The sequence below is a fragment of the Aethalodelphis obliquidens genome, unplaced genomic scaffold (genome assembly GCF_003676395.1).
Source record: "Aethalodelphis obliquidens isolate GAN/ISIS:26980383/991018 unplaced genomic scaffold, ASM367639v1 scaffold13, whole genome shotgun sequence".
NCBI classification, from domain to species: Eukaryota; Metazoa; Chordata; class Mammalia; order Artiodactyla; family Delphinidae; genus Aethalodelphis; species Aethalodelphis obliquidens.
This window is the reverse complement of record NW_020837957.1, coordinates 29,968,022-29,980,983: the sequence shown is the minus strand read 5'-3', so window position 1 is coordinate 29,980,983 and position 12,962 is coordinate 29,968,022. Positions and strand designations below refer to the sequence as shown.

General features: G+C 43.2%; 1 non-coding gene across 1 annotated transcript; it reads left to right on the top strand.

The window, feature by feature from the left end:
* Positions 1-12,547: 12,547 nt before the first annotated feature.
* Positions 12,548-12,656, top strand: LOC113624629 (U6 spliceosomal RNA). Its single transcript, XR_003434417.1, has one exon. It is a non-coding gene; the product is annotated as a U6 spliceosomal RNA (small nuclear RNA).
* Positions 12,657-12,962: the final 306 nt, after the last annotated feature.

Below are 12,962 nucleotides of genomic sequence, written 5' to 3'. Positions count from 1 at the left end.
TGTGAGAAAACAAATTTCTGTTGTTTAAGCCACCTAGTCTGTGGCAGTTTGTTATGGCAGCCCGAACAAACTAATACAGCAAAGATGAACAACAGTGAGGGACTTCTGTGGACAAATTCTATCTCAGTCTCCTTCTGCTCCAGGCTTGCCTAGGCCCATGGAGGAGATGGGGAACTGACACATGCAACTGAACTTTAAGCAGGTATTTTCAAGTTAATCAGGTCCATGCTGAAACAAACAAGTAAAAAGACGTAAGTAATGATTCATCAGTAGAAAGCCATGAACAATTTACCTTTTTTCTGTGGCTTATCTGTTTGAACATACTTTAATTGCCTTGTCTCCTTGGTAGTTTTACAAGAACAAATATTTGTCTCAGAAAACTCATTTCTTGAAAACTTAGAACAAATCTAAACTATTTGGGGCTTTAGATCGTCAATGTTTAGAAAATAATAGTTTATGTCAAGAAAAGGATGGATTCCATTGGAAGAATCTGTAGGAGATGTCAGCAAAAATGGCAGAGAAAAGACCTCTGTAATAATCTTTTCTATAAAAGCAATGGGAACACTGGCAAGAAATTGTCAGAATCAACTTTTTTCAGAACTCTGGAAATTAATCAAAGACTTGTGGCAACCTGAGAAGAGTTTATTCAAGAAAAAGGCTGAATCTCAGAAAGAGCAGCAAGCTTTGTAACATTTTAACTTGCTCTGTTTCCCCAACTCAACGGTAGCTTGACAATCAACAGCCCGCAAGCACAGTGGCAACCACCGGAGGGGGCAGAACGGGGCTGGAACGCCTTCAAAGCCCTATTCCCGGAGAACTGTTATTATTTGATCTATCTGGAGGTTCTTGGAAGACCCCGCTCACAAAGCTGTCTTTATTTAAATTGACTTGGAGCTTATTCATTATGAAAAGCCTTTCCCCAGAGGCATTAGTTGAAAACATTATAGCTGTCTAAGGTGGCAAATAACATTTGGGTCAAACAGTAGACTAACCAAATAGCTTAAAAGAAAAATCTGGGGAATGACATGTTTGAAAAGCTCTGGCATGTTCCTGGGAACCTAGAAGGTTACATGCATGTCCCAGGCTGTGCACATGCTCAGAAAAGACCCACGAAGGCCCAGGCTGACCTTGAGGTGCTGCACAAGCAGGAAGTGAAGGCTAAGACAGAGTTGGAATCTTCCTGTTTGAATGTTGAAGGTGTGCCCCAGAGACTCACACAGAGCTCCTCAGCAAAGACTGTGAGACATCCCGCTCCCAAGGATTTAATCACGTTTCTGTTCAATCATTAACTGACCATGAAGTTAAATGACCAGAAACTTTAGTAGCCACACAAGACAAAGTATACAGAATTAAACTACAGAATTATTCCAGAAAAGTCACTAAACAAATCAGCAACAACAATAAATGCTGAGAGGGGAGAGAATGATTTCTAGTTATCACATTATATTTTTAATGTCCAATTTTCAACATAAAAATTATGAAACATGCAAAGAAACAAGAAAATATGGCCATACTTAGGGGGAAAAAAATAGTCAATAGAGACTGTCCTTGAGGAAGCCCAGATGCTGGACTTACTGGACAAAGGCTTTAAATCAGCTATTTTAAATATGTTCAAAGAACTAAAACATAACTACATAATAAATATAAAAGACAGTATAACTGTGTTTTTTGTTTTTAACTATTTTTTCCTATTTGACATAAAAGACAACTGCATAAAACAATAACTATAAATTTGTGTCTACAGGCATACCATGTATAAAGATGTGATTTGTATGATAACAGCAAAGGAGGTGGAAGAGAATGGAGCTATATAGGAGTAAATTTTTGTATACTTTTAATATTAAGTTGTTATTAATTCAAACTAGATTGTTATAAGTTAAGATGATAATTGTAACCCCCAAGTCAACCATTAAGAAAATAACTTTTGAAAAATCTGTGGTACAGATGATTAAATCCAGCAAAGCCTCACTAGTATATACAAAACAGTGGTAAAATTGGTATGAATTAGTGAAATCACTAAAGAAAGGAAATTCTTCATTGAGGACATCATTTTATTCATTTCTCAATACACAGTAGCTAGAAGAGCATACAAGGTATTCTTTCATTCACTTTAGACTGAGGGTCTTTGATGTGTCAGGTACCATTTGATGCTGCAAAATAGAGGCTTAGCTGAATCTGTATTAATGAAGGGCTTCTTCATGGACCCATAACTTCTAGCAAGTTGTCTATTTCTGTTCTTTTAATTTCCTAATGGCTCGGGTCTCCCTTGATAGTCTTTCTCATTAACCATCTTCAAATCTAATCTAATCTATTTATTCACTCAGCAAATATGTGTTGAGCTCCTGCTATGTGCCATCCATCGGCGATACAGTGGTGAACAAGGCACATGGAGTTCTTGCCCTCCGGGCCTCAGGGAACTTGCATGTACTGTCATGTTGTGTAGTATATATAATGTAATGGCAGCAGGTGAATGTGCTAGGAAGAAAAACAAAACCCAGGTATAGGGAGGGGGTGCTTTTAGATAAGCTGATCAGGAAAGAAGGTGACATGAACAGAGACCTTAATGCAAAGATCTGGAGAAGGAGAGTTTTAGGAAGAGGGAACGACTGCAAAAGCTGAGGCGGAAATGAGCTATGCCTGTGAGGATTAGGAAGGAGGCGGGTGTGAGTGGAGTCTCTTCTTTCGACATGTATCTTGGATTCAACCTGCCCGCTGTGCCTTCTACCGCAACCCAGTCCTTAGCTGTAGCATCACATCTAAGTCACTTTGAAAATCTTTTCATTGTTCTTGCCCCAAGTCTGTGTCCCACATAATTCATCCTAAACTCCACTACCAGAAAATTTTCCAGAACACTTTCCTCTTGTCACCTCACAGTCAAGGAGTCCCAGTGACCTCCTACAGCAGCCGAGCCCTCAGCTCCTCCACAGCATTTACTGGTTTACAACTATGTGCTGGACACTTTTCTAGGCACCATGGCGACACCAATGCACCATGAAGACCAGCTTCTTGCTCTCATAGGGCTTAACGTTTCCAAAGGATAAGGCAGACACTAGACAAATACCAAGATAATTTCGGATGTGGGTAAGTGCCAAGAAGAAAACAGAGAAATGGTGACAGAAGGGGTGACCTGAGGAGGTCTGAGGTGGTCTGGAAAATCTGGTCTGTTCCAAGAGTGGGAAGATCAGGTGCCTAGGCCCTAACATGGGGCTCTGCAGGGGCTGACCTCAACGCCACCTCCTTGGGGAAGTGTCCCCAGCACACCAGGGAAACGAGCCACCTCTCCTCTGAGTGACTAAAGCAGCGTCCATTCTTCTGTCCAGTGACTCTCAGATGGACAAGTTTGTCTCCCTTCTGCAGACCACAAGTCCATCGAGCAAAAGAACCCTACCTAATTCTTACCAGGCCACATGGAGTACTGTGAGCCACTGATGACCACCTGGGGAACTGAACCGAATCAAGCCCGGTGTCCTAATCTGGCAGGTGGAGTCACGGAGTGTCGAGGTCTAATCCAACATTAATCCACATTCCCAGCTCTTGTTAGGCCAGTATCCTGTCTGCTCCTGCCCTCTCCGGGGAAAACTTGGCAAAGTTTACAAATTTTAACAAATCAATATTACGTGAATATAAATTTCTGGAACACAAGTTATTGTTTGCCTAGTTAGATAATTCTCTCAAGAATGAACATGCTTTACCTGCTGGATTGATTTAGTCAACTCTTTCAAAAATCGTTTAAACTTTTGAAATTGATATTGACAACAGTGACTTGTGGACAATGCTTTATCTTGACTTAGTAGTTTTGTTTAAAGATGTTTACTGAAAGACTATCACTGATCTATTCATTGAATTAATATTATTAATAATATTATTTTTAAGCACTTCTACGTGTTAGGTATGGTACCTATTCCTGGGTATACAAGAGGGAATAAAATATACACATTCTGTTGCCCCTATAGAGTTTACAATCTTGTCAGGAATACAGGTTAGGAAACAAGAAAAGAGACAAATAAATGTATAATTATGGCTTGTGATGCATACTATTAAAGAAACAAACAGAATACAGGACAGAGAATAACAGGGAGAATTTTGCATAGAGTGGTCAGGGAACACCTTACCTTTAAACGTTCACTCAGCTGTGCAGAAAAAGGGATGGATCTCACAGCTTTGATTAAATTCTAAATAATTTTCTTAATTCTGACAGGTAGCTTCCAATGTCCTGTGGCCATTCTACTTTTATACATTCCTTTTAAAAAGATGCCTTAGCTTTGCCCTACAACTAATCACCACTCACTGTGTGTTGATAGTATGTTATCATTATAAAGTAAGAATACTCACCAAGGAGATGATGCTCTGTTCTTCAAGTCCCTGAAGCATATTCTCTACCATTCATTTAAGCTGCATAGAGTGACAGTGTGTTTCCTAATGACATCCATCCCTCTGAGTAGTTGTAAGCATGCAGACTGCTGAGGGCTCACGATGGTCAAATCCCACAGCCATACAGAAGAAGCCCTTTAGGTCACACAAGTTCACCTGGTGAGAATATGGTGTCTGTGGAACATGTGGGGGACATTCAGGTTGGAGCTCCGTGACCACGTCAGTCCCATGGCCACAGGCTTCATTCCACCCTTGACCAGTGACTTCGCAGCCCTGTGCTATGGGTCCTGTGGGGACCACGGGAGAGTGCAGATTAATTAGAGCAGATACTTCCTGACCTCATGGAGTTAATACAGGAGGGTGCTTATGAGTCCAATTAAATGGTTCCTTCTGAAGCAGCTCCCCTGATCTTCTCAGGAGGAGGAAAAGGAAACACAGGAGCATGAGAGGCACGAAGCAGCCGTGGATAGCTGTGTCTGTGCACGCCCAGCCCAGACAGAAATTATTGTGAATTCCAGCAAGCAAAGAACAAATGTGGAGCATCCCGCCCTGCATTCCTGAAGGGAATGTGGAAATACTAAGAAAGAGAAGGTCACTCAGATAGTCACAGAACAGGACTTCTTTGACAGAGATTACTGAGCTGGTTTTAAGCAATTTGAGGTGCTATGAGCAGGAGCTATAGGGTTGTTGGACGACTAGCAATTGGTGGTTCATCAAATAAAAACAAAGTGTTTCTAATCCAGGTCTGTAACAGGTGAGGAATGACAAGAAGAGCAATCAGGGAGTCGGGCAGAGACCCCTGCGTGGTGCTGAGTGACCCGGTTGTGCGGCCATTGCATTTCTCTTCAAATAAGGACCTTAGATATAAATCTATCATTGGTATGAGAGCCTATAATTCCCATAAGAATTCCTCACCAAGGTTGGATTCTTCCCTTTATTCATTCACCAAAATTAGTTGAGCACCTGCTATGTGCCAGGTACTATTGCTGCTTTGTATTTAGTGCCCCTCAAGGTAACAGAGGCAGTCTCTGCCCTCACAGAGCTCACATTCTAGCGGGGTGGGACGGGGAAGACAGAAAATAGACTAATAAGCAAGTGCTATGAAAAGCAATAAAGCAGGTAATAAGGGGGTGAGGGTGCAGGGTGATGAGAAGGGGGCCTTCAGAGAAACCCTTTTTAAGGGCTATTATATAGAGAGGTCAAGAAAGGCCCTTCTGATAAGTGACATTTGTATAGAAATTACAGGGTAAACCCTGGGAAGGTATAGGGGAGAGGATTCCTGGCAGAACAGAAGAAGCACAAAGTCCCTGGGTCAAGGCGTGTTCTTGGCACGGTCAAGGAACAGCAAGAAAGCCGTGTGGCTGAGCAAATGAGGGAGAGAATGGTAGGAAATGTGGTCGGAGATGTAGGCAGGGGCCGGATCATATGCGGCCACAAAAATCCTGGGATGGGAGCTGTGGAAAGGTTTTGAGCAGAGAAGTGATGATATCTAATTCAGATTTTAAATGAGTCACTCTGGCTGTGTGTGCAAAACAGAGAGGAAGCAGGAACAGCCCAGGGAGGAGACGAAGGTGGTAGATCGTTAGCACGTTATTAACATGAGATTCCCAATCCATACCAGGAAGCCCAGGTCAAGGTGAGTTAAGAATGAGTTCCTTGAGTCACATTTCAAAACTGTAGAATTTCAGTTGATCAGAAAGTCAGTGGGATGCAATAGTCTTATATAGTAGCCAGTAGCCACATGTGTATACTGACAACTTGAAATACAGCTAGTCTGAATTGAGATGTTCTATGAGTAGAAATCACACTGAGTTTCAAAGACCTGGTACCAAAAAAGAAAGAAAAGAAAAACCCCCAAACCAGAATGGGAAACATCTTATTAAAAATTTTATACTACACTAATTACACATTGAAGTGATAACGTTTTGAATATACTGGGTTAAATAAAACATACTCTCTTCTTTTTCTCTCCTCAGAATCTTTATTATATAATAGCAGGCATACCACATGTTAGCCTTTTATTAGATATTGTATTGTTATAGGGCCCAGTACCCTGTTAGCCACAGAGTGTAAATGCTTGACCTTGGATTGAAAGGAAGGTCATGAGTGCCAAGCTATTGGCAAGTTGCTCTCAGAATTATCAAGTTCGTCTTAATATGGTCATTCATAGACCTGCAACCTGTAGACAAGTTGCGATAAAAAGAATAATGGGCTTCTCTTCTCAAATGAGATAATTTAGCAAAGTAATGACAAAGGAAAGTAATCTCACTTATATTAGGACCACATTTTCCAAATAAAGTCAAAGGCTTTGGTTACAGTCTCTTCCTTTTTTTCCTGTTACCTCTGGCCCCAAGGCCTGCAAATCACTTTCCTGTGACAGAGTTCAGTCCTGAATATCCCCTGTTGTTGATGGATGTAAACATGACTTGCCTTAGGGCTCATGGAATCCAGATATTAGGACTAAAGTTTATCTCCTCAACGGGAGGAAGCAAGTCCTGCCCAGACTTGGAAATATCTACTCTGGAAATTAACTTCACCTATTTCTTTTTACTTTATAAAATGGAGCTACTAGAAATTTTAAAATTAAAATTTGTGGCTCACATTATGTTTCTATTGGACATGATTGCTATTAGGAACTGAATTATACAAAGAAATCCTTTGTGATTTAAGACTTGAACATTTTTCTAAAATGTGTTGTCCATTTTCTGGTTTTAATAAACAAAGTTATGCAAAGTGAGCCAATGTAATTGGATTTACTTTAATTCATGGGGTGAGTGTGTCAGTGATTCTGCATCATCAAAGCTTTGTTCTAAATGTCTCTCAGTGGTCCCGTTGTCCGGAAGATGGTAAAATGGCCCTTCCACACTGGCTTTGCCCTTGGAAGGGTGCCTGACCTGGGGTCCTCAGCTTCACAGGTTCAGGACACAAACTTGATAGGTTTCCTGGCTGAGATCCTAGGGACACATTTCTCAAGAGTTGATATGAGAACAGTGACTTTCCAGAAGGACAGGCTTTTCTGGGCCACTCTATCTGGCTTCTTGCTAATTTATCTTTTCACCTCCCAAAGGTATCTGTGTCATGGGTTGGGCCCCAGAGCCAGGTGGGGCAATGCAAGCTACAGTGTGGATCCACTGCACAGGGGCCAAGGGGTTCTAAAGACGCATGGCTTCACACAAGCGAGGCTGTGGCGTGGGAATGGGGTGGGCGGACCTCGCAGAGACAGCCACTAATGTGAGCTCACCTCAGTCTGCCTCTCTCCCAATCCTACCATGACTTTCCAACATCTCATTTCCCAGGAGTGGTCAAGCTCTAGAGGGACGAGGCAAACTGTTCAGGTTCTCTAGGGGTGACCACACACACTCAGAAAACAACTTACCGATTTCTAGGAAGAAACAAGTCGTCAGGAATCAGAATATTTGGGTCAGAGCATCACTTAGCTCTGCTCTCTGTGGGAGAGACTGCTCAGGAGAGCAAATCCATCAGTATTTGGAGGTTGCTTGGTAGGCAAAGACTGAATAGGGGAGACAGAAGGGTGTCCCGAACATTTGGAAAAGGGAGAAATGGGTACCCTCTGAAGGGTTAAACCGTAAAGCCAAATCAGTGGGTCAGAGGAGCGCCATTTCTACTGCTTAGCTTGGAGTAAATATTCAAGAAATATTTATGGTCTGCATGCGTGTCCAGTTTAAGAGTTAGTGAGACAGAATGATTCCCAGGGCAGAGCAAGATTTGACGGAAGTATTAACATACTTCATGGAGGAATGAGTTAATCACCCACAGAAGCACAGAAATAGGGGGAGTTCCAGAAACAAACTTTGGCTGTGCCCATTGGTACCATTCCAAGAGAATAGAGGGTGAACTTACTGGAGGTGGGCTGAAGGCCAATGAGGACATAGAGTCCCCAACCGTGGAGAAGGACCCATCCAGCTGTCAGAGCCCAGACCATCCAACATCTGAGTCCTAGAACTATGTTCCCAGGTCCTGAATCCAGGATCACTAAGCTGATAATTTGACATCTGTGCAGCTTTTCACTGGGAGAGACCATGCTGGTGAGCTCACTTTGAGTATCTAGTCTGCCCAAGAGTTTTATTTTTCTATCCCGGTAAGTTAATTGGATTTATGGTTGGAGATAGCAGCATTTTGAAGCATAGAATTCATTCACATAATGAAGCACTTAAATGAACTGAGTCTCCAAGTCCACAAGACTTACTCAAGTGACAGATTCAGTAAGTCCAGCTAGTGCAACCTTCCTACTGAGATTCCTGTGTGTTCCTGAATTCCACTGCCTTCCAGTATAGTCCTCAGCAGTGAGTACAAAGAATCATGTTCCAGTCTAAGATGACCAACTTGGAATCTGAGAGTCCAATCAGCTGACCACAGCCTCACACCTTGGACAGTTGTGTGGACTATAGGTGTAGAGAAGAGAAAGACACTAAGCTGAATGTTTACTTACCCAAAGACGGCTCTTGGATGTTTTTTAAATGTAAGTCTCTATTATCAGCATTTTAATGTGTAAAAATATAAAACCAGTGTTGTGGTTTATTCACACATGCTGTATGATCAGGCCACTCAAGATGGCTGTTCTCTTGTTCTCTGTCCATCCTCTGCTCGACCACTGCCTGCTTCACTTACGCCCCACTCACGTGACTGACCTTCCTGCATGCTGACCCCAGGCCCCAGCTACTGATTGTTTTTGTAATCAGTATTTCATATAACTTAAAAAAATGTTCTATTATTTCCAAATTTATTTTATCTTTATTGAAGTATAGTTGATTTACAATGTTGTGTCAGCTTCAGGTGTACAGCATGTTCTAGCTTTAGATCAGAATTCTCCACTATGCTTATCAAAGGGGTGGTGAGGGGCACGCCGCTCTGCTGGTTTCCCTGGTAACTGATGAGCCAATCGGTCATCAATTCCCCCTATAACTGATAACCATCCCTTCGCCGCCAAAGGCTACCTCCCAGTCTGCCGCACACAATGGGGTGTCGCTCCAGGACCTTGGTTTCAGACATGTAAACTCCCCCATCCTTTAAACCACTGATGTCTATGTCGCTGATCCTGGGCTCTTTCTTCTTGAAGCTGGGCAAGTACAAACCTTGTAGGCCTGTGGGGTGCAGCCCAACACGTGAGTTCCAGAAATATTTATTGAACATCTGCTATGTTTCAAGCCCTGTTTTAAGTGCTAGGGACATATGTTAGTGGAAAAAACACACAGAGATATCTATTCTCAAGGAAGTTACAGTCCAGAAGGGTGCGTAGGAAAGAGATGATTGTCTTTTAAGATGTCTCTTAATAAATGTAAGTTTTAAAAATTATGTAGTATTTTGGAAAGAGATAAGTGTTAGTTTAAATTTTTAAGTGACAACAGAATAAGGGTAAGGAGAATCAAGGTCCTTGACGGACAGATTGCAGAACTAAAAAGGCTGGATTGAGTGCTGTCCAGCTTATTTCCATTTTGAACCCAGGCCCAATGAGAGTAAACAGGTGACCACACATGTTCTTTAAGGCTAATTTGCAAAACCTGCAGACCAGGGAAGAAAGCTGAAAAGAGAAGCTAAGTATATTGATCACATCTATTCTAAATAAGGGCAATTTCCTGTGGGCCCTCATGGCATTCTCATTAGGAGCTGCTTTGGGACCAGTCCCCCCATACATGCTGCTTGTTGAACCACTGTTCAGAGTCAGAAGTACTTTGTCTCTGCTGCTATTTATCCATTTGCATTCTGACAGACCAGCAACTCCTCACACCTTTGGCCCACACTTTCCCACCTTCCCTTTTCAAAGGATAAGAAAGGGAAAGGCTCATTTCAGCCTCTGAAAAAGTCCCTTGACCACCTCCCATGGCTAAAGCCCCTCTTTGATGAGGGTTGAAGTTCTGTGCCTCTTAATCTCAGAACATCTCAGTCCTTATATCTGTGACAGCTCATTGATAAAGCTGTGCTCCAGATTCTTTCCTAACCATGCTTTTCAAATCTATGCAAATCAGCACTTAATCGTGTGGTCTGAGATAAAGGATTCCTCTTCTTCCACATTTCCCATTCATCTTCGTGGGTTTGCTTTTTAGAAGATCATAATGTGAGCTGACTGGCTTACATTTTCCCTTTTAAGAAGTAAAAGCAATGGCTAAAAATATTTCAGAGTTATTAAATAAAATTAAGTGAATGCTATAACTTGCCCATTCCCCCAAACAGCAGAAATCAGTTCCTTTCAAGGGAACTCAAAACAAAAGCATAACCCCGACATGATGCTTTAGAGTTCGGTTCAAGCTTGATCAAACATATACTACCTCTCATAGTGGAAAACACCCGTCTAGTCCCTCAAGGTCAGACATTCAGGACCTGTATTGCTGTCAACACCATCCAATACTTATCAGACCTGAGCTCAGAGCTATGCAATTCTGCATAGCTATGATGCATTCCTGATCACTTCCTTTTTATATCCTCCCTGAACCTAGCTCTGGGTGCACACAGGTGGTGCTACTACATCCTGGGGGCAGGACTGCCTCGCTGGGTCCATGGAGGAGGGGCAGCCGACAGTGGGCACACCAGCCAAAGTGGGGGCGAGGAGGGTGGTGAGAAATACCCCAGCTTCTCCCTTCCTCTTGCCCGCTGGTCTTCTACCAGTTCCTCCCAACGACTGAATTTAGCAGTTAGAAGGCAAGGGAGCCTGGGAAATATATGTCCCTACCTTAAAGGGCTGCCCAGAGAAGGACCAATCTTGAACCTAAGCGCAAACACGCACTGTGCAAAAGTCAACAACGTGGTGGTAAATAAGCTGCAAATATGGTAAGGGGCGGGTTGAGGTGGGGGAAGGAGAGGCTGAAAGTTCTACTGTAGCCACTGATTCGAGAGGAGTAGGTGGCACACAAAGACTCTCTTCTCATCCCTAGCAAAAGTGATTATCAAATACTTTAAAGCGTTTTTAGGAAAGTGAGGAAGAGTGTCATAATGGACTAAAATCCAGGAAGCTCCAAGGAAGTATTAAAGAATAACGCATGCTTGGTTTGCAAAATAGAAGATCTAGAAGCAGAACAGAACTAACTGCTTGTGGATACAACTCATTATAATAAAGCCGGTCTAGAAGGTTGGAGACTAAAAGCAGCAACTGACTGAGGAGGCGTTCCCAAATTAGGACAGAGTCAGCCCCGGCTCCACAGAGGGTGGAAGGATATACGTCAGGACCCCCACGCGTCTCGCTCCGGGACTGCAGAGGGCACTTCCCAGGCTGCCATTATGCAAGGTCTTCCCATCCCTGGGGTGAGTAACCATCATTTAGTCATTCATTCCACAGACATTTCTTGAACCCCTGCAATGTCCCAGGCACTATCCTAAGCACTGCAGAGAAAAAAGCAGACAAATAATAGGAGCACCCCAAGCCTTAATGGGAGTCAGATCAATATAGTCCACCCTATACTGAGGGAGGGAGGGGTGTTCCTGGCAGGGTGTGGTCAGAGAGGACCCTCCATCCCTACTTCCTGGGTTACTCCTCATCCTGGTACACACATTTATGGCAGTTAAACATGCAACAGGGGGCTTCCCTGGTGGCGCAGTGGTTGAGAGTCCGCCTGCCGATGCAGGGGACATGGGTTCGTGCCCCGGTCCGGGAAGATCCCACATGCCGCGGAGCGGCTGTGCCCGTGAGCCATGGCCGCTGAGCCTGTGTGTCCGGAGCCTGTGCTCTGCAACGGGAGAGGCCACAGCTGTGAGAGGCCTGCGTACCGCAAAAAACAAAAACAAAAACAAAACAAAAAAAACATGCAACAGGGACACATCTGTGTCATTAATAGAGATACTACTAGAAAGAACAATATTTCCTCCTGGGTTCTAGTTTATTCAGTTTAATTCAACAGACGTTTATTGTGTGCCAATTCTACGCCTAGAACTGGAGCTACAGAGACAAACATTTTCTTCAAAAAGCATTGCTCCTGCCCTTAGCAGAGTAGGAATGGCAGATCCATGCCGTTTCAGTCCAGAAATTGCTGCCAGAGACCTGAGTCCTCTGCAGGTTCATGCAGAGGGTGGGAAGTGATTTCCCCACCAGCTCAGAGTGGTGGTGACACTGGTCAGTGCAACGTGAAGCTGACCTGTGCCGGTTCTGCAGCCCTCCCGTCACTACGTCTGAGGGCTGATTTTCAAGAAGGGAAAGACTTTTTGACTTTGCCTCATAAAAAGAAGTCCAGCGCTCTCTTCGGCAGCACGTATGGTAAAATTAGAGAGATACAGAGAAGATTAGCATGGCCACTATGTAAGAATAACGTGCAAATTCAAACAAAGCGTTTCATAGTTTTGTAAATAGGTGGAGCACAAAGGATTTTTAGGGCAGTGAAATACTCTGTATGATACCATAATAATGGGTACATGGCATTACACACTTGTCCAATCCCATGGAATGCACAGCATCAGGAGAGCACTGTAACGTAAACTATGGACTCTGGGTGATAACGTCACTGTGGATTCACCTACTACAACAAATGTCCACTCTGGTGGGGCATGTTGATCACGGTGGAGGCTGGGGGTGGGAGCAGGGGGCTTATGGGAAATCTCTGTACCTGCTGCTCAATTTTGCTGTGAACCTAAAACTGCTCTTTAAAAAA